The following is a 24,113-nucleotide window of genomic DNA, read 5'->3' as shown; positions in this document are numbered from 1 at the left end:
GCCCAGAGACGTCCGACTTATGCAGTATCTTCTTTAGGGGTAGGTCTGTGAGGACTATGATGGTATGGGCTTGGAAGTATGGTCGTAGCTTCCTGGCTGCAATTACCAATACATAGGCTACCTTCTCGATCCTAGTGTACCTGGTCTCTGCATCGATCAGAACATGGCTGGCGTAGTAGATGGGCCTCTGGACTTTGTCTTCTTCCTTCAACGATCTCGGCTGACCGCGACAGGTGGCGGCCAGTAGAGCTGCAACTCTTCGTTAGGTTCTGGTCGCCCAAGCAGTGGTGGGCTCTCTAGGTACTCCTTCAATTCTCCGAACGCCTTCTGGCACTCTTCCGTCCATGTGAAATCTTTAGGGCTTTGGAGGTTCTTCAGCGTTTTAAAGAATGGTAAGCACTTATCACCTGATCGTGACACGAACCTGGAAAGGGCGGCGACCCTTCCATTCAACCTCTGCACTTCCCTGACCATCCGAGGAGGTGCCATCTCTTTGATGGCCTTGATCTTGGATGGGTTGGCTTCTATTCCACGGACTGAGACCATGAACCCCAGGAATTTTTCGGACGTTACACCGAAGGCACACTTTGCAGGGTTTAGCTTCATCTGGTTCCTCCTCAGTACTGTGAATGCTTCCTCTAGGTCGGTCAGGTGTTGGTTGGCGTGGATGCTTTTCACGAGCATGTCATCCACATATACCTTCATGTTGCACCCGATCTGCTCCTCGAACATCTTGTTGACCATCCTCTGATAGGTGGCCCCTGCATTCTTTAACCCGAATGGCATAACGGTGTAGCAGTAGTTCTCTTTGTCCGTCCGGAATGCGGTGTAAGATTCATCATCCTCATACATGAGGATCTGGTTGTATCCAGAGTAGGCATCCATGAAACTCAGCATCTCATGGCCGGCGGTGGAGTTGATCAGTAGGTCGATCCTGGGCAGTGGGTACTCGTCTTTTGGGCATGCCTTGTTCAGGTCGGTATAGTCGACACACATCCTCCACTTCCCACTTGGCTTTGGTACCATGACCACGTTGGCGAGCCAGGTCGGAAACTTCTCCTTTCTGATGAACCCTGATCGGCTTAACTTCTCGACCTCCTCCTTGATTGCTGCTTGTCGATCGAGGGCGAAGTTACACCGCTTCTATTGAAAGGGCTTCCTGGTTGGGTCGACATGTAGTCGGTGCTCCGCTATGGAACGTGGTATTTCCAGCATGTCGGAGGTCGACCATGTGAAGACATCCATGTTCGCTTGGAGGAGGTGTCCAAGCCCTTCTTTCTGTTCCTTGCTTAACAGCGAGCCGACCTGAATGACCTTGGAGGGGTCATCCCGGCTAAGGGGCCATGGGATGAGTTCTTCCATTGGCCTTCCCCTTCTCTCTGTCAGTTCATCTCTCTGGTCACTAACCATGCTCTCTAGGCAGAGTGCCATTCCATGGGTGTTACCATTGTTCTTTTTCATGAAGGTGGCGTAGCACTCCCTTGCTTTCTTCTGATCTCCTCGGACTTCGCCTACCCCATTCTCGGTGGGGAACTTCATCTTCAGGTGAAGTGGTGATATGACTCCTCTAAGGGCTATCAGTGATGGTCGCCCTAAGAGGCCGTTGAAGGATACCACGGATTTGACTATCATGAAATTCACCATGATGGTTACTTATTGAGGGTGTACCCCGAAGGTGACGGGTAGCTCTATGGTACCTCTGATGGAGGCGGTGGCACCTGAGAATCCATGAAGATAAGTGGGCTCTGGTTTGAGCTGATCGTCCCCGAACCCGAACTGTCGATAGGCGTCCAAGGAGAGTACGTCAACAGACGCCCCTGTGTCTATCAGTACCATGTGTTATACCCGCACCCCGGATCATAATTAATTATTATTTCTTCCCCGTGACGTGTAGTTATCACTGCCACGTATGCTGGTGAGCTGTTCTCACTGGTGGTTAAACCCAGCTACAAAATTATTGACCACAGTACGAGTTTGCCTGTGGAGGAAACTATTCGGGGTCATGGGGGACAAACCATGATAAGGAAATAGTAAGTGCTAGCCCTTAATTTTATTTATTTATCCTTTTCCTCGATGCCCTCGAAGTACGGGTCAAGGTTTGGACCGCCCGGACTATTTTAGTTGAGTTGGGAATATTTTATTTGTGGGTCCCACTTACCCTGGGGAAACGTGTGAAGAGCAATTATACCCATATCATGTGGGCTCATCTTTTAATTAGGTTCATTCCTAATTATAACTAGTGGAGGCCCATTAGCTTAAGAGGCCCATTGGGTCTAAGTGACAATTTAACCTAAGGGTCCATCTAACTCTATTTGACCCAAGGTTGGGTATTCCTTTCTCTAACCCAAATAGAACTAATGGGTCAACCCATTAAGCCCTCTTGACCCATTTAACTTAAAGTACCCATTTAACTCTTGATCCATTTAACTTAAAAGACCCAAGTCACTTTCTATAAATAAGACAAAAGGGGGGGCGAAGCATTCTTTCTCTTTACTTCTCCCATCTAACCTAAATCGTGGAGGAGAGAAAGGAGAAAGAAGAAAGAAGAAAGAAGGGAAGAAGAATGGAAAAACTTGGCTGAAGGCTTGGAACCTCACCTTGTGGAGCCCTCTATATGGAGCTTTTCTATATCGGGGGTAGGTAAGCCATTAAATCCCACATCTTTTCTTCTATTTTGGGTTTTGGGGTTTGGAAAATGGGAGAGATTCGACCTAGGGTTCTCTTGGAACCCAAGGAATCGATGGAACCTCTAAACCTAGACTATGGTGGAGTTATTTCACTCCATTACAAGCTCTAAGCCTAAGCAATCTCTTTCCATTTGAGAAATTTAGGGTTTCTACCCTATTATGTCCTAAATTAGGTTCTCTTTGCTTTCCATCTTAAATCCTTGGGATTACATGGACCTAATGAGGTCTTAGAACCCTGATGGACTTAGGAGGAGGAAGCTTCCTTGAAGCCTCCTTACCTTTAAACCCCTTGGGAAAGGAACCCCTGATGAGAAACCTTTCAAATTTTGATTCTGCAGGTATGTGGTTTTACATGCGGTTTCAAGACCTACGAGAAACCACCCTTGCAACCACCCCCTGAATAAGCCCCTGTTAAAGTCGGATTTAGGTGCGGTTTCATGTTCTGAGACAAACCACCTGTAAAACCACCCTTAGCAGAGACCTTCCTAAGCCCCTGGTTAGCTAGGATTTACATATGGTTGCAGGAATTGGGCATGAGACCACCCATAAAACCACCCTACCTCTGAAACCTTATACTTAAATGATTTATGGGAGACCTTTTGTGGATCCGTCCCTTTACTTGATTAACCATGTTTTCACTCTTTATTTAGGTTTAAAGTTTTCGTGTTGCGACGTGTTACTTAATTGCGGCGATAACTCATAACATCGGAACATAACTTATATGTGAGTGGGTTTGGTTGTTTGGGTTTGATATTATTGCATTGTATATTATGTCATCATAATAAATTATTAAGCATGCTTGCGCATATTGCATACTTTTATATATGATTGTTATGATGTTGATTGGAGATGCTTTACTTTGATGGGTCTCGGTGCCGGTGGGTGCCGGTGCCGAAACCCCGGATACTATATACATTTATGAAGTAATTATGTTGAATGTCATGTTGAACTGTATGCGCCGTGCCGTGCTGGTAACCGGGCACTAAACTAGATGAAAAGTTGATGCGCCCGGATTACCTCTCGGGACGATAGGACTTGTATGTAGTATATCTGCGGCTAGGATTTTACACCCTTATGCTACGACCCTTACCAACAGGGGTTTAGGTGTTGGGTAATCAGTACACCAAATTCTGTGGAGGTGGGAGAGGCCAGTCATGGTAGTATTGGTTATCAAGGGTCTGCCACTGAGTGGTCTTGGAGGCTTCGATCAGCGTAGGTCCCAGGTGACAATTGAGGTTTCATTGTGGCGATAAGTTAAGTGACCCACAATGTCTCCCGAGTTGTCACAGTAGCATATACCTCTGACTTAGTTGTGATGTTAGGTGAAAAATTTATTTAACATATGCATGCATCATTGGACTATGTGAATTGTGTGTTTGTGCATCTCCATCCCCTCACTGGCTCAGTGGAGCAAACCCCCTTGTGTACACATTTTTTAGATTATGATGCAGGTACGGAGGAGCCGGAAGCTGTGTTAGAGGAACATGGCAACGGGTGTCCTTGTGACAATTGTGCCTACGGGCCGTGAGAATTCTAGGGACTTGTTCCCCTTTTGTTTATTTTAGGGCGTAGGCCCATGTATAAATATTTATTGTTATACCCTTGTTGATCATTATTAGATGGTAATGAAAAATAGATTAATTACAGTATTTATCATCTAGGCTTTGATCATCTTGTAACTATTGATTTTATACGCTTCCGTAAAACTATTGATCTTTTGGAATGTAATATTTTCCTTTCCGCACTCTGATATTATATTGTTTTAATATTGGTTATGACTGTGCGTTGGGACACTGTGTCAGTGATCCTGGCAACTTAGAAGGATGACACGCGTCGTCCTAGTCACCCCTTGTAATGTATTGTATCCCTTGTCTGGGATGGGGGCGTGACACCCTGTGTACAGGTCGGTTGGCTACCTCCACCTGTACTACCAGGGCATCTTCATGCGGGAAGTTTAGTCCTTCCAGGTCTTCATCCGAGAAGGAGATCACCCCCTCGGTCCTGGCTATCTTGCTTGGCTTCTCTGCCACTCCCACGAACCTGGCATGAGCTTTAGCTTTTCTGGTGGACTCTTGCCCCAGTCCTCCAAGTATGGTGAGGATAGGAGGTCCCTTGGTGCCACTAGGTTCTGTTGCATCTCTCTGCTCTTCTGGCGGTCTCTTTCTCGATCTGTTCTTCTTTCTTCTCGTCTCGGTTCCACTCTGTCTCCGTCGCGACCTCTATCTCCTTGGCTTGAGCGGTTGTCACGTCTCCCCTTCACATACTTGTTCAAGCTTCCTGCTCTTACCAGTTGTTCTATCTCTCTCTTCAATCGATAGCACTCCTCTGTGTCGTGCCCATTCTCTTTGTGGAAGAGACAATATTTGTTAGGGTTCCGCTTCTCTGGTCCTGCTAGCATGGGTCATGGCCAATGGAGTAGGTCACGGTCCTGGATCTGCATGAGTATCTGGGACCTGGTGGTGTTCAGTGGTGTGAACTCAGGGGTGCTTGCCCTCTCGCTTCTCTCTGGGCGGCGGTCTGTCCTCCTAGATGGGCGGTCGCTCTTCTCTTGTCGACGCTCTGTCCTCGACCTCTTGCCCTCTTTGTGGTCATCAGGTGCTGACCTCTTGTTGTCCTGTGGCTTGACCTCGATTATTTTCGTTCTAGCTTGCAGTACCTCGGCCATATTTGCAAACTCGTTGCACCATTCCAGGAGCTCTTTCATAGTCCTGGTCTCATGACGTGCTAGGTCCTTAATCAAGTCCAGGTCCCTAATACCTCCGGCTAGGGCTGCATGCTGTGTCTGGTCATCCAAGTCTCGAACCTCCAGGGACTCCTTAGTGAACCTGGTTACGTATTCCCTGAGAGATTCCCCAGGGTTCTGTACCACGTTCAGTAGATTGACGGTGGTCTTCTTCTGCTTGACGCTGCTTTGGAAATGGGTGACTAATTGTTTGCATAGCTCTGCGAACGAGCATATAGATCTCGGTCGTAGCCTGGAGAACCATGATGTGGCTGCTCCCTTGAGGGATGCAGGGAATGCCCGACAGGAGACCACGTCTGACCCACCATACAGCGTCATCATGCCATTAAAGTAGTTGATGGGGTCATTAGGGTCAGTGGTACCACTGTAGAGTTCAAAGGTGGGTAGTCGAAACCTGGAAGGTAGTATGGCTGACATGATCTCTGCCGAGAATGGGTGTTGTCCAGGTATGGAATGTGTCTCACCTTTGGTCTGCTTCTTCAACCCTTTTAGCTTCTCATCCAGGTCACAGAGTCTTTGATCGAGCTCCTCGTCCTGTGTCTGTCCCTCACGCCTGGCCGGACATTCACTGCGACCCCGTTCACGCTCTCTCCTGGATGTCCCCTCCCTCCTTGAGTGTGGCGGGATGGCGAATGGTCACGCCGTGATGACCCCTGTCGTGAAGGTGAGGGGCTTTCCTCTCTGTAGGTCCGGCTTCGTCGTGGTATGTGACCTTCTTCAAGTCGTCCGTCGAACACAGACCTCCGAACCGATCTCTGCGGGCTAGATACCCTCGCCCTGGGTATTGGCGTCCTCCCACGTTCTGACCGTGGCGAGAGGTCTCTTATTCTCCTGGGATGCTGGGAAGGCTCCCCCCGTTGCGGAGTGGGGGTTGTCCGTTGCGCTATTCTCTCTAATCTCACGCCCTTGGGAGATGATCTCCTAGGGTTCGGCTCTTGTCGAGGTACGGACTCCACCCTTGCTGATGGCGACGTCCTTTGGCGGTGAGACGTCGCACGCTGTGTCAAGTATTCTCGAAAGAGTCATTGTTCATCGAGGATCTGTCGTTGCAGGTCATTGATCTGACCCACAGTAGCTGGAGCATTGGGGTCAGGTATCACCTCCACCACCACATCGTCTGCCTCGTCATTGTTGGGCTCGTTGACCACGAACTGGTCATTAAGGGGGATCTCTTCCTCCAGAGGGACATGGTCCTGGTCGTTGGCTCTGCGGCGAGAGCACTCTGGGGGTGGTGATCCATTCCTTGCTCCGTTGTTGGTGGTGGTAGTCTTCCTTCGTGCCATTGAATGCATATGGAAGCGAGCTAGTAGCTGTAATGGCTAGCGTCGTTCCCACAGACGGCGCCAATCTGTTATGTCAAGAAATCGTCGAGCGGTCCTGCGAGTGCCGTCACCTGCAAGTGGACCAAGGGGTCAACAAAGAGAACCGGTGTGGTTCCGGCCTGGGGCTCTCCGATGCCAAAGTTAGATCTCCTGGCTCAAATAGATGAATAGTGATTATTCAGTATGAGTTTTCATGTCCCCTGATGGGGTTGTGTACCTTGCCTTTTATAGTAGCGTATGGCGGTGTGGAGAGTCCCAGTTTGATGGCGATTGTGCCGTTGAGTGGATAGAGGCCCTGGGTAACGGGGCTCTATCCTGATTGATCATCTCCCCGCGGGAGGGAGTGTCCTAGTGGTATCAAGATCCTTGATAGATAGATACCCGCATGTGGTGATAACATCCTTGGTGATTGAATCCGTCTGGGTGACGTGACTTCTAAGCGGTGGCCTAGAGTCCTGGTGGTGACATGAGTCTGTAGCGATACGATCGGGTCATAGGTGAGTAGCCCCCACCTCACGTCTGTGCCCACGATACTGTGCATGGGTGCAGGCCACGCTTGGGCGACAGGCCGCGCCTGGGTGTGGCCATTCCTTGGTGAGGCCGCGCCTGAGTGGTGGCCGCGCCTGGGTGTGTGGCCGCACCTAGGTGAGGCCGCGCCTGGGTGCTAGGACCCCGGTTCGTTCTCCTTGGTTATGGAGTGGCCTGTGACACGTGGCGACCGTTGATTGACCCTGAATATTGGATGTATCACTATGAGTTTCAAAATGTCATAAAAAATTCAAGCTATTTTTGTGGAAACTTTTGTACGAAGGCTTGCTAACTAAAGATAAATTGTGTTTTCTTTCGGTTGATGATTCTTGTGTTTTTGTGGTGAGAACAAAGAAACCATCTGGCATGTTATTTTTTCGTGCCTTTTTATTAAAAGTTATTTTACTAATTTTTTCATGTCTTTAGATTGGTTCAAGAGAGAGAAAGGTAATATCCTCTCCATCTTTGCACTCTTCTGTTATTTTTTTGGAATGTCAGAAACCACTGTGCTATTTTACCTTTACGACCCAGGTCAAACGTAACCTTAGCATAAGATAATAAATGGCACACTGACATGGACATTTGGGAGAGTACATTTCAACTTACTACAGAACATCAATTTGCCTTTCTAACACTTAACCCCTTCGCTTTTTAAACTCTTTTCAAACCTCATTTATTTATCATTACGAGTGATGAAGTTTTTCCAATGAGACTAAAGTAAATGGCTGAGTTTTACAGGAGCGCACAAGAGTTCGAGGCAAGGAAAACTCTTTGAAGTTTTACTAGACTACAAAGAGTTAATATGGTGGATTGATTGACAAATGATCAGAATAACTAGCCATGGAAAATATTTTCAATCAAACTTAATAAATCATAGAGATTCATTAACACATACCTTAGCAAATAAAGCCAAAATGAGAAGATTAGCTTTATGCTTAAAGGACAACATTTGTAATTGGGTAAATTACACGTTACTCTCTGATTTTCAAACGAAACTCAGATCAAACCTTGGTTTTTGAAAACACTCAAATCACCCCTTAGTTTAGACCCTAATATGACAAATTAATCCTTACTGTTAGTTTTATGTTGTTAAGTGATGATGTCAGCTAGTTAAATAAATTTAAATCCCTAAACCACCCTTGATCAATGTTGAAGATGAAAGAATGATAGTACTGTAAATTTAATTCTAATGTTTTAGTACAAGAATAAGATAATCCCTTCATACTAAAAACTAACAGCAGACTAGGACTCTTACTATAGAGGGGTGATTTGATTTAAAAAAAAAACCAAGGGTGATCTTAGTTTCGCTTGAAAATGAGGGGGTGATGTATAATTTACCCCTTTGTAATTTTTCCTTCTTCCTACAAAACCCCTAAATCCTATCATGTTTCTTCATCGTTTCACATTTTCTTCTCACCCTTTTCCTCCTCCCATACAACCATTCTACAACCGGCTGCGGCTGCGGCTGCGCTCGGCTCGCCCTCTTCTAGGACCCAGACTCCAGAGAGCGGCGGCCGGTGCAAGTTCCAGAGCATCAGCCACGCGGCTTCTTCCAGTTCCAGGATTCCTTCGAACATCATATGGCGTGCAACTTCCAGGTCTGGGATTCCTTCGAGCTGCTGCCACCTTCGGTAAATAGGTTAGATTCTTTAAGCCTTCTCTCCCTCTCTCCCTCTCTCTCTCTCTGCTCGTGGGCTACGCCGCTACAGATACCTGCGGGTCTGTGGTCTGTACTTTCATACCGTCATCTAAAGACTACAGTATTTCTTAGAACCATCATAACATCAGAGTAAACTGCTACCATGTTCATCATACCCATCCTTTTCCCACTTATTGCACATAACCAAAACCTAATAAATTTCTAAACTGAAAATCCAAAACAACCCTATGCCCTTTTCTATAACTTTATGGTGGTAACATTAAACTTTTATTGAAATTCTGTAGGTGTGCGTTGGTCTTTGTGTACCAAGGTTCATTGGATTTTGGGACTACAGAGACCTGCAGGCCTTTTCTGTACTATAGTCTCTGTAGTTCTCATGGATGATGCTAAATGAAAATGTGTTTCTTGTATTAATTTTTCAGTCTGTGGGCCAGTACTCCTGGTTGCGTTATTGTTCCATGGACTGCTAAAAGAGTTCTGCATTGTTGTTCCATGGCTTTTCAAGTGCTGTATGTTTAAATGACATTGGGTGATGTAATTTTGATACCTTTTGGATGAATTTGGATGATGTTTAATCGTTGGATGATGTCTTTTGGATCTTTTATCGATCTTGGGATGATGTACTTTGGATGATATTTGATGATATAATAGCTTGTGAATTTGGAATGGAATATGGATGCCATCTGCATTTATTACGGCTGTTATAGTTGTTTTAAAATGTGGATGCAGGAATTTAGGTAATTGTCTCCTAATTTATGCATGTATATTGCCTTTTTTTGGTCCCGTATTGTTCAAATTTAACCGTTTAAGATTCGTACCATGTGTTTTTCATTTATTTTTACTGTTCTTGAAAAGTTTGACCATCCCCGCTCACATTCGGATCAGTTTAGAACATTCAGATCTTATTTTTTAGAATGTGTTACCCTATAATTGTTTTTTTTTTAATTTTTTTTAATAGGTTAGCCTATTATTGTTGTCTTGCAGATAATTTATGGCCAAATAGCTATGAAACAATCTCCTCTCTTGCGTTACAATTTCAAGGTATTGGCAGTTCTTATTTAGCCCATCCTAATTAATTCTCTTAATTTATGCATGTATATTGCCTTTTTTTGGTCCCGTATTGTTCAAATTTAACCGTTTAAGACTTGTACCATCTGTTTTCATTTATTTTTACTGTTCTCAAAAAGTTTGATCGTCCCTGTTCACATTCTGATAAGTTTAGAACATTCAGATCTTAATTTTTAGAATGTGTTACCCTATAATTGTTTTTTTTTTTTAATTTTTATAGGTTACCCTATTATTGTTGTCTTGCAGATAATATATGGCCAAATACCTATGGAACAATCTCCTCTCTTGCGCTATAATTTCAAGGTATTGGCTGTTCTTATTTAACCCATCCTAATTAATTGCTCAATCTAGTCATTAAATAGTGTCATGCATGGAAGTGATAATCATCTTTCCATCTCAGTTAATCAATGATATAGAGGATGTGTGCACAAATCAGATCAACGATTTACCAGGGAATTTTAAGGTTTGTCTATTTCTTTTCATGTAATTAATGATTGTTCAATTAGAACTTATATATTCTCTCTTTGTGTGTGTGTGAACATTGAGATGACTTTCTATAACCCCTGTAGTAGAAAGCAGTAATCCATTTATGGCTCAAAAGAAAAAAAGAGTCCAATACAAGGTACACAATTTCTTATATCTAATAAATTCTAAACATAACATCCCCCCCCCCCCCCCAAAAAAAAGAAAAAAAAGAAAAAAGAAATCACTTTTTGAGTCTCATTAATGGTTTTAGGAATTGGTATTGGATCTACCGTATTTGCAGATCTGTATTGGTATTGGCTTTAGAAACCTCAGTTATTTAGTTACATTTAACGGGCGGGCAGGAAGGAGAGGTAATGTAGAGCTGGAACACAAAGGAGCTAGCCAGGCAGGAATTTCTTGAACAAGGTTTAATGCTGGTTTGGTTTTCAAAACTGGGCAACAATTGATGAACTTGTAGCAGATATTCTTTTATCGTTAGCAGAACGTTGTAGCAGATCACACAATGAAATCGTTTGAAATTAAAAAGAAAAAGGGGAAAATATAGAAGAAAGGATAGAAAGCAGTAATGCATTTATGGCTCAAAAGAAAAAACAGCCCAATACAAGGTACACAATTTCTTATACCTAATAAATTCTAAACATAGCATCCCCCCCTGTCCAAAAAAAAGAAATCACTTTTTGAGTCTCATTAATGGTTTTAGGAATCGGTATTGGATCTGCCGTATTTGCAGATCTGTATTGGTATTGGTTTTAGAAACCTCGGTTATTTAGTTACATTTTGCGGGAGGTAATGTAGAGCTGGATCACAAAGGAGCTAGCCAGGCAGGAACTTCTTGATCAAGGTTTATTGATGGTTTGGTGTTCAAAACTGGGCAACAATTGATGAACTTGTAGCGGATATTCCTTAATTGTTTGCAGAACTTTGTAGCAGATCACACAATGAAATCGATTGAAATTAAAAAGAAAAAGGGGAAAATATAGAAGATAGGATAGAAGGATAATCTGGATCGAGTCTCTCACCCTCTCATAGTTTAGGCATCTCACCCTCTCAATTGTATCTCACAACCATTATTGATTTAAACCAAATTCATTCTTTTTTCTCAAACTCGACTAGGCTTGTTATCAGTCTATTCCTTTATTTATAAATTCAACCGATTACATCCTAGGTACTTCTATAAATATCTTAAAACAAAAATCCCAAAAAAAAATCCCTTTGGACCAGTTCAATTTAAAACTTTTAAAACATGAAAATAAACTAAGTATAGGGTTAATCCCGTCTGCAACTCATGTACCCATATTTTAGGCCTATAAAAGTGGCCTAGGTTCTGGACTTCTTCCTACTTGGAGCTGCATCACACGGCAGCAACCTTCTTGGATTCAAAGTACTCCACGCAAGTTGTCATGGGCCCACCTAATTTGGATAGATACCTCCTCTTTAATCTGTATTGTGATGCAGCTCCAAGTAGGAAGAAGAAGAAGTCCTAAACTTAGGATTTAATTAGGAAGCCATAGTATAGGTTTATTTTGCTTGCATTTTCCATACTTAGTTTATTTTCTGTTTTTTAAATCAAACCGGTTTAAATTGGTTGCATCCAATTGGTTTAATTGGTCTGATTTAAGTGAAGTGCTCCTATTGGCTAATAGGTTCTTAAATTCTATTGGCTAGTAAGGAATCTTCTTTTAAATCAGTAGTTTTCAGTTAGAATCTTTTAATTTAAGTTAATAGGGGTAATTAAGACTTTTTAGGATTTTTAAGTTATTAGCTTTGTTTAATTAGGTCCCTTCCACGATTTTAAGTGAGGAGGTAATTAATTTGTATTAGGATTTGGCATAAAGCCATATTATAAATAAAGCAAAATCGTGGAGGCTCCCCCACAATTGAATTTTAGAAAAAAAAGACTGTTTGCTGGCTGCCGATTGCTGTTGCTGCTGCCGGTGGAATCCTGTGGTAAGTTTGAATTTAAATTCTGTTTTCTATTCCTTCTCCTTCCCCATTCGATCCCCCTTTAACTTCTGTTTTAATCATCTAAACCCTAATTCCCTTCATTCCCCATAAAACCCTAAAATCAATCTACATTCTGTCCAGCCCAACTTAACCAGCAGAATCCTCCCAAAATCTGATCGAACCAGCATCCTACTGCTAGCTACACTCGACCCAAAACCCAGCTTCAAACTCCCATCCAAAACCCTAAGTTTCACCCTAGAACCTGGAACCTAATACCCAAACCCTAACCCTAATTCTGCAGAAATTTTAAATTCATCCATATCCCAATATTTTTATAACAAAATAATCCCCTAGACCTGCTGATCATTACCATATATCACATTCACCCCTAACCCTAGCCTAAACCCTAAATTTGCTCTAAACTGCCCCAAATCTGATCCAAACAACAGACTCGACCAGACCTGATTTTAATTGGCTCCTAGTAGGTCTCCTACCTATCTAGGACTACATTATACTGCAATAAAGAAAATAATCCTAAATTATCTCCAACTCTAATTACATTAAATAACTGAAGTGTATCCTAATTAGAAACAAAGACTAATCTATCTAACAGCTTTCCATGCTATTGGATTGGTCATTAACAGTAGCTGGCCATGGGGCCCACAAGATCTTGCAATTATCTCTAAGCTAGCAGGTCATGGGGCCCACATGATCCAATCATTATCTCCTTAACTGTGGGTCGATATCCTCCTAACTTGGCAAGCTGGATTATGGAAATATCTCCTTGAAATCAGCAGCCTCGATGGCCATAAGATCTGGAAAATATTTCTCCAAATAAAGCTGGTCGATCTTGAATTAATGCCCCTTCAATTTAATAAGATCCATAGCTATATTCTCCCCCCAAATAAGGCTGGCCGTTAGCTATCCTTGGGCAGAATATAGGCTGGGAAATTGGTATTAAATAATTCCATAAAATGAGTTTGTTATGGACCCAGTTTGTAACCCAATCGATGTACCAATTCTGCATCAATAAAGACTGCGGTTTAGAAACTGTGGCCATAAAGTTTCTAATACCCTTTTGCATTCCCACATATTTTTCCTCTTTCGTGTGCTCAATTCCTCTGGCTTCTACTAAAACCCTACCGCTCTCGCTCTCAATCTGTCTCTTTGTGACTGAAACTAATGAAACCCTACCGCTCCCTTTGTCTCTCTTTGATCTCTATTCCACTCAATCTCTCTGTTATCTCTCTTACTGAAACATCCGATGCAATATACCCTTTAATGTAGTCCTAGATTCGAATAATCAAACTAGGAACCAAACCAGGATATTTTCATCAAAGGATAGTTCAGATTACGGAAAATGTTGATAACAGAAAATCAGATGGTTAGAATGATCCTAAATTCCATGAGTTTACTAAATAGGGACTGTAACAATTGCTGAAAAGCTCAAATTGATCCAATGGTTAGATCAGCTAATATGGGGGAATCCTAGTACAACTAGGAAAAGGGGAAAACAGTAATTTAACCAGGAAATTCAGAGATCTGAAATTAGTGTTATGTTCAGTAATCGAATATACAGAGGTCCACAAGATGCAAGGAGTCGATTGGAGGTCCACCAATCCCTTATAACAGATCCTCCCGGTCTACAAGACGCAAGGAGTCAACTGGAGATCCACCAGTCCCTTCACCTTGATATGACTCACAAGGCAACACTCAACAAACCAGGGCAACAATAGCAATGGCAGCAAGCAAAAGCTATTTTTTATTAATCAAATTCGTGTTCCATACTTTGCCCCCTACAACCTTATATAAGAGATTCAAAATTAGATTCCTACACTAAAAAAGAAAGGCCTAAATAAAACCTAGTATTTTTTTGCCTTCTCATCCTGTCGTGGGGCTTATGTAAAGCTCAGCTAGCTGCTATGCAGTTGTGAATTCTTTTATATACCTAGAGTCCAACCTACCCTCTCTTGTCCTTACCGTATGCACACCTATAATTCTTCACTCCCGAAAGTTATGCTGTGGATGTATAGAAGGAAAAAAAAATTCTAGTTTGTGTGCAATGAAGTTGTCATTCTAGTGGTGGTTAGTATGCTTGTCCAAACAGCTCAACTCCAATAGTCTTTCCAAATATGAGATCATGATACGAAAGGAAATAACCCCAACCATTTCCAAGAGTAAAATTAGTTCTATTCATGTGAACTGTTAGTTTATTCAAAAATATTCATTTGCCCTATTTTGATATCTCATAATGTAGATGCCATAAGGAAGAGATTAAAATGAAGTTACGCTATAGAAGTCATGCACGTAGTAGGGATATGGTGCATGCCGAAAAATTCCTAGAGGTTCGGATGTAATGTAAGTAGTAAGGTTTTCATCTGCTCGAGTTAATACAGAATTGTATGCTATTGTTTGTTTAATAACAACTAAGCTTGAACTGTATTGGTGGCCAGGCTATGCCAAAGTAGAGAATAGTGCCTGATATTATTAAATGGTTGGCTGAAGGACCAAATTGGGAAGCAAAAAAATACGAGGGTTATATATATAATGGCATAAGGTATCCACACAAAGGATCATGAAACTAATCAACGGTCTCAGAACAGAGGGGTCTTAGTGATTTAGATTTATCACCAAATCAGGCTTCTTTGCTTAGGAATAACTCCAGGGTTTGGTAATTAGGTTGCATACGAGATTAGCTTCTATAGTTAGTTTATTTTCATGTTTTAGTGTTATAAATTTTTTCGTGCTTTGCTTGTCATGATGGGATTCTCGCTTAATAAGCTTCTTGTTGAGAAGGGCAAAAAGACTCTGGGATGGAACAGGTCGAGTAGTTCCTCAAAGCCATGGGTCATTGACTAAGGGGCCGCAGACTACATTAATTTAGCTAGGGTAAGAGACCAAAGACTCAACAAAAGTTTACAGGATGAGAGAGTGTATCAGATTCCCTATGGTCGGTAAGCACGTACTTTTCAAGACCTTTTTATTGATTGAATGAAGCTAGCAGCTTAAGCAAGCCATGCATGCCCTGCATCACGTCACAGCTTCAAGGGCTCAGTGCAGAATGAATTGTAGGTTGAGCGACTCGCCCGAGCAAGGCGCCAAACAACGGACTAAGGCTTTTTTCGATTCAGTTTAAAAAATGAATAGAAAACTTTCCGGTTGGGTAATTAGGTTGCATACGAGATTAGCTTCGATACTTAGTTTATTTTCATGTTTTAGTGTTTTAAATTTTTTCGGTCCAAACTAGTTTGAACCAGTGGTTCAATTTAAGTGACTTGAGTCACCTTTTTTTTATTTGTTTTAATTATACGTTGGGTCCACACCATAGTTATCAAGACGTTGCCAAGGCGTTCCATGCTCCTTGGTCGCCTTGGGCGTCATGGTGGGCACCTTGCCGCCATGGCGGTGTCTCCTTGAATTTTGCCCCTCTAAAACGCCATGGTCGCTTTCCCGCCTTGATAACTATGGTCCACACCTCTCCGCGTGAGAGAGGCTGTGTTTTGTAATAGAGTCGGCTAGGGGCTTCTTAGTCTCCTAATCTGATTAAGAATTTGGCTTTAGGCCTTTAATAAAAGCCATTTGTGGAGCTCCTCTTTCCCTGATTGAATGTTTAGAAAAATTAACTCTTGAAGCTGCTGCTACAATTTGTCTTCTTCATTTGAAGATTGTCTGCGGCGATGTTTCTTCCTGTTCAGGATTCCGTCTAGCAGCAGCGACCGGCATGCACCAGCCAGGTCTGGGACTCCTTCGAGCTGCATTCACCTTTGGGAAATAAGTTAGATTCTTAAAGCTCTCTCTCTCTCTCTCTCTCTCTCTCTCTCTACTTTGGGCTACACCATTACCGATATTTGCGGGTCTGCAGTCTGTACTTCCAGACCGTCATCTAAAGACTACAATGTTCGTCATACTCATCCTTTTAGCTTGGTCCAACTCATTTAATAAGCTGAATGCTTCTCTCTTTGGCCGATTTACAAGCTTTTCCATTTTTCCCACTTCTTGCATAGTTGCACATAACCAAAACCTAATAAAATTTTAAACTGAAAATCCAAAACAACCCTATCCTCCCATTGCTAAATTTTATAATGGTAACATTAGAATTTTATTGAACTTCTGTATGTTTGCTTTGGTCTATTTGTACTAAGGTTCATTGGATTTCGGGACTACAGAGACCTTCGGGCCTTTTCTGTATTATGGTCTCTGTAGTTCTCATTGATGATGCAAAATGAAAATGTGTTTCTTGTATTAATTTTTGTTTGTGGGACTGTACTCCTGGGTTGCATTGTTGTTCCATGGACTGAAAAAAAGATCCACATTGTTGTTCCATGGATTTTCAACTGCTGTATTGTTAAATGACATTGGATGATGTAATTTTGATGCATTTTGGATGATATTGAATATTTTGATGATGTGTTTTGGATTTTTATTGATCTTGGGATGATGTGTTTTGGATAATATTTGATGATATAATAGGTTGTGATTTTGGAATGGAATATGGATACCGTTTGCATTTATTACGGCTGTTGTAGTTGTTTTAAAATGTGGATGCAGGAATTTGGGTAATTGTTTCCCAATTTATTCATTTATATTTCCTTTTATGGTCCCGTATTGTTCAAATTTAACTGTTTAAAACTTGTACCGTCCATTTTCAATTTTTCTTTTTGCTGTTCTCGAAAAGTTTGAGCGTGTTTTTTACCATCCCTGTTCACGTTCTAATCCATTTTGAACATGCCCGTACCCAACACCTTTTTTTTGCCATTCCTCTTTTAACGAACTATGCTCTAACCTTTGTCTTTAGCCTATAAAAAGTTGTTTTGAGGAGGAGTGCCTCCACCTACCAAAGCTGATATAAAGAGGTTTGGGGCATGGTACTAAATCTCGTTTCGGTGTTTCGGTCTGACCGAAATTTCCAAGATACCGAAATTTCGTCAAAATCTCGGTCGAAATATGGTATTTTTCTGTGGGTATAAAATGCCAAAAATGTCCGAGATTTCCGAAAGTTTCGAAACGAGATGACCGAAATTTCCGAAACGAGATGACCGAAATTTCATCGAAATTTCCGAAATATTCGAAATATTGCATTTTATCATTTCGGACTTGCATTTCGTTTCGGACAGGTCGAGATACTCGAAATATTCGATATCTCGACCGAAATTTGGCGAGTTTTAGTACTATGGTTTGGGGGTGAGGGAGGGTTTCCAATCTCCATCTGCTGTGACTGCCCCTACTGTCTTTTCTTTTCCACGTGAAAGCTCTCTTGCGACTTCATTCTTTTGGGGCTTTTAGTCTGCTTCTTTTTCCTCTGTATTTTTCCATCCCCAAGCTTTAGCAATATCAAGGTGTGAATGGTCAGTGAATCCTGCTGTTTTCTAACATCATTTCCATGTGAAATATATATTTTTCAGGAAAAAATAGATGGGCAAGAATGCCAAGAATTTGGAGGGATGTACTGTGTTGTTTTATGTGTAAAGTAAGTTGCTTCCTTGACATAAAATTTTCTTCTAGTTGGACTATATTATATTGTATACTGTTTCCATTTTACTGTATTGTTTCTTATCTCATGTGGTGATTGCTTGTGTATAACAACTGCAGGTCAGTTGTTGTATCTGCTGGAATTCTCAGAGTTTTCGGTCAGAATGTTGCAGAACTTCCTCTGGTAGCTACAAGTAGGGGAAACCGAGGAATGGTAAATATTAGATTATGGAAATATGGCTGAAATCATCTCCGGATAGTCAGAATGACCATGTCTTGAAATATTTAATTGCTACTTGTTCTGTGATTGGTCTTACCTTGTTAATAACCAAGTCATCTCAATTGATTCCATTGCATATCTTTGTCATCAACCAGTTACCCATAAGTATCCAGTGCACTTGTCCTTACATTTGCTCCGTGAAAGCATGGTCTTGTAACTATCTTGTTAAATTTTATCTTTCAGATTGATTGGCTTGCATCTGTAACATCAGTAGTTGTGGCTTATCTTGTATCACTCTAGCCAACCCAAAGTTCCCCTGAGGCCTTTGGAAACCTAGCAGGACCAAGGCCTCAGGTGTGTTTCAAATTTATTAAATGAATAAAAATAAGAGAGAAATTCAAAAGGGGGGGGGGGTTTGATTGCCACTTAGGGAATTGATTGATTATGCACTGATCTACGGTGAGGTCTTCATAATTACCATGACATAGGGAATCATCTTTTCTGAATGGTTCTTCCATAGGTTGACCAGTTCCTTGTGGGGCAATGCTTTGATCTTCATTTTTGGTGTAAATTATTTGATTCTTGACCAGTTGACCTTAATGAGGATGAAGAGATCGTTATTATGGGAGTTGGGAGACCTGCACATCTTAATGTGTTCCATTAATTGGCAAGGAACAAGGAAATTGTCTCGTGTTTCTGGTTAGTTATTTTTTGGTATGGAGCTGAATCCACCTGCGGTTAAATGATGGATTTCCATTCGATTGGAATGAAATTGTCTCGTTTTTCTGGTCAGTTATTTTTTTTTTATTTCTACAATATTTCTTCTTTGTCTTGTAGGAAAAAATTGCAATAATGGAAGATTCTAAGAAATATGTGCATAAAAAAAGAGGGACAATGTGGCGGGTCTACAAACTCGAATTGAAGAACCAAACATTAGAGAAATGTGGCAATTTTGATGATGCCATAGCCCATTGTGATGATCGAGTTCCAGCAGAGCAGTGGGTGTAACTCATCTATTTGGAAGTCTCAGAAAAAAACAAGTAATTTTTTCTCTCGCTAAGACGCATTGATAAGTTGTACTTTTGACCCGACATATTTTATTGATGTTTTCCAATATGGTAGGATATTAGTGTGGAAAACAAAACAGAAAATCTCAGACTATGAGTCATAATGTTGGAAGGAAGCTTTTTGCTCAGATCTATGACCATGAGGTACGTTTTTGAACAAGTATGTACATTAGATAATGATATTGGGTACTCGTGAATTCTTGTTTTGATCTAACAGTAGTAGCTGCTAGATGGTAATTATTTATGTTGTATGTATTGGTTACAGCTGCAGTAAAAACTTGTATGTTTGCTAATTTGGTTTACATTGAGTTTAGGCACTGCTGGAGGAGGAGATGTCTCAGGTGTCATCAGAATTGGGAAAAGATAGCGATACCGTCGACGACATCTTAATCAAAGTGTTGGGTAACCGAGGGTCATGGCCGAGTGCACTGTTTAGGACTAGGCGTAAGCCCAAAGCCAGTTTCACTTACAAAAGCTAGTGTTGAGGGCAGAAAACAACTGAAAAAGCTTGAACAGAGGATGCCGGAGGAGGGGGCAGGAAGACTTTGCCAAACAAAGTAGTAAGTGGGAGAAAAAGTTGGTAGAGCAAGAGCAATAGAGGAAGGACGATATGGCAAGTTTGCAAGCCCAAATAATTCTATTTACACGACACTTGGCTAGAGGAAGCTCTCAGAGTACAGTTCATTTGTCTAAGTTGGAAATTTAGGATACAGTTATTGACACAACACTATATCCCATTCTGTTTTACGACACGAAGAAGTTAAGTAATAAAGAATGCAGCTCCTCTGCTTCTCTATCAGTCTTGGACAAGACACTGTTGGGTAAGCCAGTTCTCTCCCACCCACCCCCCCTCCCCCCCCCCCCCCCACACACACCCACAAAAAGGAAATTTTTTTTTTCTTCGTTAGTCAATTGAGCATGATTCATAAATTGATGACTAAACATGAATCTTAGATGTTTTCCTGTTGCGTCCTTATTCTGTTGAGTAGTTGTTTCATGTTCTTTTCTAAGCCACAACATATTCTCCATTGTTTTGTCATATCAGTGTTCAGTTGCTGTTCCTTTGTCCCCGATTTTTGTTCTTGTTTGATTAATGAAGACAACAGTTTTGACCATTGAGCCAAAGATTTGTAATTTGTAATTGAGTGGAGGTTTTCTGTCCGGGATCGTGGTCCATGCGCCAACATGGGGGCCAATAGAAGTGTGCATGGAAGTATTATCCGCATGGGCAGGATTTTAACCTTTCATAGGGTGGTGTGGCAGTCATTTTGCCTCATACTGTGTCTGGGCGTATGGGCGTAGGAACCATGTTCCTTGACAAAGTCCTTTTCTTTGTAAATATAATGACAGCCTTTTCTGCAAAGCTTTTGAAAAGGTTTTAGTTGTTGCTGTCTGTTGGAGCTTGAGTAGAATGTAAAGAAACTATAACCAATTTCATACAGAAATTCTTATTTGGATTTTCTTTCTTTGTTTCCTATACTTTTCTTTTTGTACTGAAGTCAAATCCAGACATAACATGATGTTTGGGTGAAAGGCGAAAGGTGCTGATGATGAAGTACAAGAAAAAGATGTAGATGATGGTACTGAGGATTATGTGGTTTTCATGAAAATATGATACGGAATGGTGAGAACATTCAAATGAACTTTTTCATTATTCTCACATTCTGATCTCCCTCTCTTTCTTAGAATAGTGAGAAGGGGTGTTAATAATATTTGTTTATTTGCATTGATTTATTTTTTTAATTTTTCTGTGGATTTTCATTGAAGCGTAAAAATTGCGGCCCTGATAACGTACAACTTCATGTACTTGCTTTAATCATGTATACATTTGCACAAATTAACAAGGTGAGAATTAAATCTTTAGTTGAAAATGAACTCTCTTTTTTTTTTCCTTTTTTTTTTTTTTTGTGTGTGTGTGTGTGTGTGTGTGTGTGTGTGTTTGTCAAGCCTGGAAAAGTGATAAATTAAGAGGAGATCATTACAGAGTATGAAAGCTACAGAGAAAAGATTTTTCAGATTATCCTTCCCAAATAGTAATTCCGTGCTCAGTTTGTGATCTCAAAAGGTGTTTCAATAATTATCACATTTACTTTTATGACCTCAAAAAATGGAGGACTTGGTGGGTTGTCTCCTCAACCGCACACTACCTGTGGGACAAGCTGCTATCTCACATAAAATGGTTTCTTCTTCCTTTTTTGTCTTTGATACCGAAAAATAGCTTGTCATATGGTCAGAAAATGTACGTTCAGGCATATGAATTTTCCAAGGACACGCGAAAGTTGACCTGCACTATAGCTTATAAAATTTGTAGCAAAATTAATTGTTAACAAACGTAGAAAAGTTTTCTTGGATATTATTTTCCCTTTCCTGTCAATGTTCACTAAAGGTATGCAAATTTCGGATAACAGCATCATTATTGCTCGTGAGATCATTCATTATATGAATTAGGTAAAGAAGGTTGAATTGTTTTTTTTAAAATTTTTATAGATAGGGCCCAATGAGATTTAAATTCATGACCTCTTAATTATGAGGTGTTGGTCTTCGCCAACCGAGCTACCCCTTGGGGTTAACAAGGTTGGACTGTTGTTAAACTAAACATATCAAAAGCCTATGACCGGCTTGAATGAGATTTTATTTGTGATAAATGAGATTTTATTTGTGATTTTCAAAAGCCTATGACCGGCTTTATTGGTTTATCTGACAATTGGTGTGACCTAATAAATTATCTTCTTTCTTTTGTAACTTACTCCATCAAGGTTAAAGGTTCTGCCTTCAACTTTTTTGAACCCTCTCCGCATATTCCTTAAGGATGCATCTTTGTTTTTGGTCATGCTAATCTATATGATATATTGATCATCCAAGAAATTTTAAACTTTTTTCATGATTTCTCCTTCAAGATATTAACATTTATAAGAGCGAGGTGTTTTGGACCTAGATGGAAACGCCACGCGTATGAAATGACATTAACATTTCATCGTACTACAGAACATCAATTTGCCTCTCTAACACTTAATCCCTTCACTATTCACTCTTTTAGAATCTCATTTATTTATCATTACGTGTGATGATGTTTTTCCAATGAGACTAAAGTGGATGGCTGAGTTTTACAGGGAGCACACAAGGGTTCGAGGCAAGAGCCATCTACTGTGGACTACAAAGAGCTAATATGATGGATTGATTGACAAATGATCATGAGAACTAGCAATGAAAAATATTTTCAATCGAACAATCTTGCCATAGAGATTCATTAACTCATAGCTTAGCAAATAAAGCCAAAATGAGATAACTCCAAGGGGCAGTGTAGTTGCCAAGATTAGCTTTATGCGTAAAGGACAACATTTGTAATTTTTCTTTCTTCCTACAAAAACCCTAACCCCAAGCGTTCTTCTTCCTCGTTTCACATTTTCTTCTCACCCTTTTCCTCCTCCCACACAACCATTCTACAAGCGGCGGCGGCGGCGGCGGCGGCGGCGGCTGCTGCTCTCGGGCTCGCCCTCTGCCAGACTTCAGAGAGCTGCGGCCGGTGCAAGGGCCAGAGCATCAGCTACGCGGCTTCTTCCAGTTCCAGGATTCCTTTGAGCATCAGCGACCGGCGTGCAACTCCCAGGTCTGGGATTCCTTCGAGCTGCTGCCACCTTCGTTAAATAGGTTAGATTCTTTATGCCTTCTCTCCCTCTCTGCTCGTGGGCTACGCCGCTACAGATATCTGCGGGGCCTGTAGTCTGTACTTCCAGACCGTCATCTAAAGACTACAATATTTCTTAGAACCATCACAACAGTTGAGTAAACTGCTACCATGTTCATCATACCCATCCTTTTCCCACTTCTTGCACATAACCAAAACCTAATAAAATTCTAAACTTAAAATCCAAAATAACCCTATCCCCATTTCTATAACTTTATGATGGTAACATTAGAGCTTCATTGAAATTCTGTAGGCGGGCTTTTGTCTTTCTGTACTAAGGTTCATTGGATTTCGGGACTAGAGACCTGCAGGCCTTTTCTGTACTACGGTCTCTGTAGTTCTCATGGATGATGTAAAATGAAAATGTATTTCTTGTATTAATTTCTGTCTGTGGGACTATGTTCCTGGGTTGCATTATTGTTCCATGGACTGAAAAAAGAGTTCTGCATTGTTGTTCCATGGCTTTTCAAGTGCTGTACATTTAAATCACATTGGATGATGTAATTTTGATGCCTTTTGGATGAATTTGGATGATGTGTTTTGGATCTTTTATCGATCTTGGGATGATGTACTTTGGATGATATTTAATGATATAATAGGTTGTGAATTTGGAATGGATTATGGATACTATCTGCATTTATTTTGTCTGTTATAGTTGTTTTAAAATGTGGATGCAGGAATTTAGGTAATTGTCTCGTAATTTATGCATGTATATTGCCTTTTTTTGGTCCGGTATTGTTCAAATTTAACCGTTTAAGATTCGTACATGTTTTCATTTATTTTTACTGTTCTCGAAAAGTTGACCTTCCCCGCTCACATTCTGATCAGTTTAGAACATTGAGATCTTATTTTTTAGAATGTGTTAACCTATAATTTAAAAAAAAAAATTTGTATAGGTTACCCTATGATTGTTGTCTTGCAGATAATTTATGGCCAAATACTTATGGACCAATCTCTTCTCTTGCGTTATAATTTCAAGGTATTGGCTGCTCTTATTTAACCCATTCCTAATTCATTGCTTAATCTAGTCGTTAAATAGTGTCATGCATGGAAGTGATAATCATCTTTCCATCTCAGTTAATCAATGATATAAAGGATGTGTGCACAAATCGGATCAACGATTTACCAGGGGATTTTAAGGTTTGTCTATTTCTTTTCATGCAATTAATGATTCTTCAATTAGAACTTATACATTCTCTCTTTGTGTGTGTGTGTGCATTGAGATGACATTCTA

The 24,113-nt window shown here is 41.0% G+C and overlaps 1 long non-coding RNA gene across 1 annotated transcript; it reads left to right on the top strand.

Annotated features, from left to right (window-relative positions):
• The first annotated feature begins 10,275 nt into the window (after positions 1 to 10,275).
• LOC122649896 lies at positions 10,276 to 24,018 on the top strand. The gene is made up of 2 exons (XR_006331340.1): positions 10,276 to 10,311; positions 23,957 to 24,018. It is a non-coding gene; the product is annotated as an uncharacterized LOC122649896 (long non-coding RNA).
• The last annotated feature ends 95 nt before the right edge of the window (positions 24,019 to 24,113 follow it).

Source organism: Telopea speciosissima, chromosome 2 (assembly GCF_018873765.1).
Source record: "Telopea speciosissima isolate NSW1024214 ecotype Mountain lineage chromosome 2, Tspe_v1, whole genome shotgun sequence".
NCBI classification, from domain to species: domain Eukaryota; kingdom Viridiplantae; phylum Streptophyta; class Magnoliopsida; order Proteales; family Proteaceae; genus Telopea; species Telopea speciosissima.
This window is presented reverse-complemented; position numbering and strand designations above follow the sequence as displayed.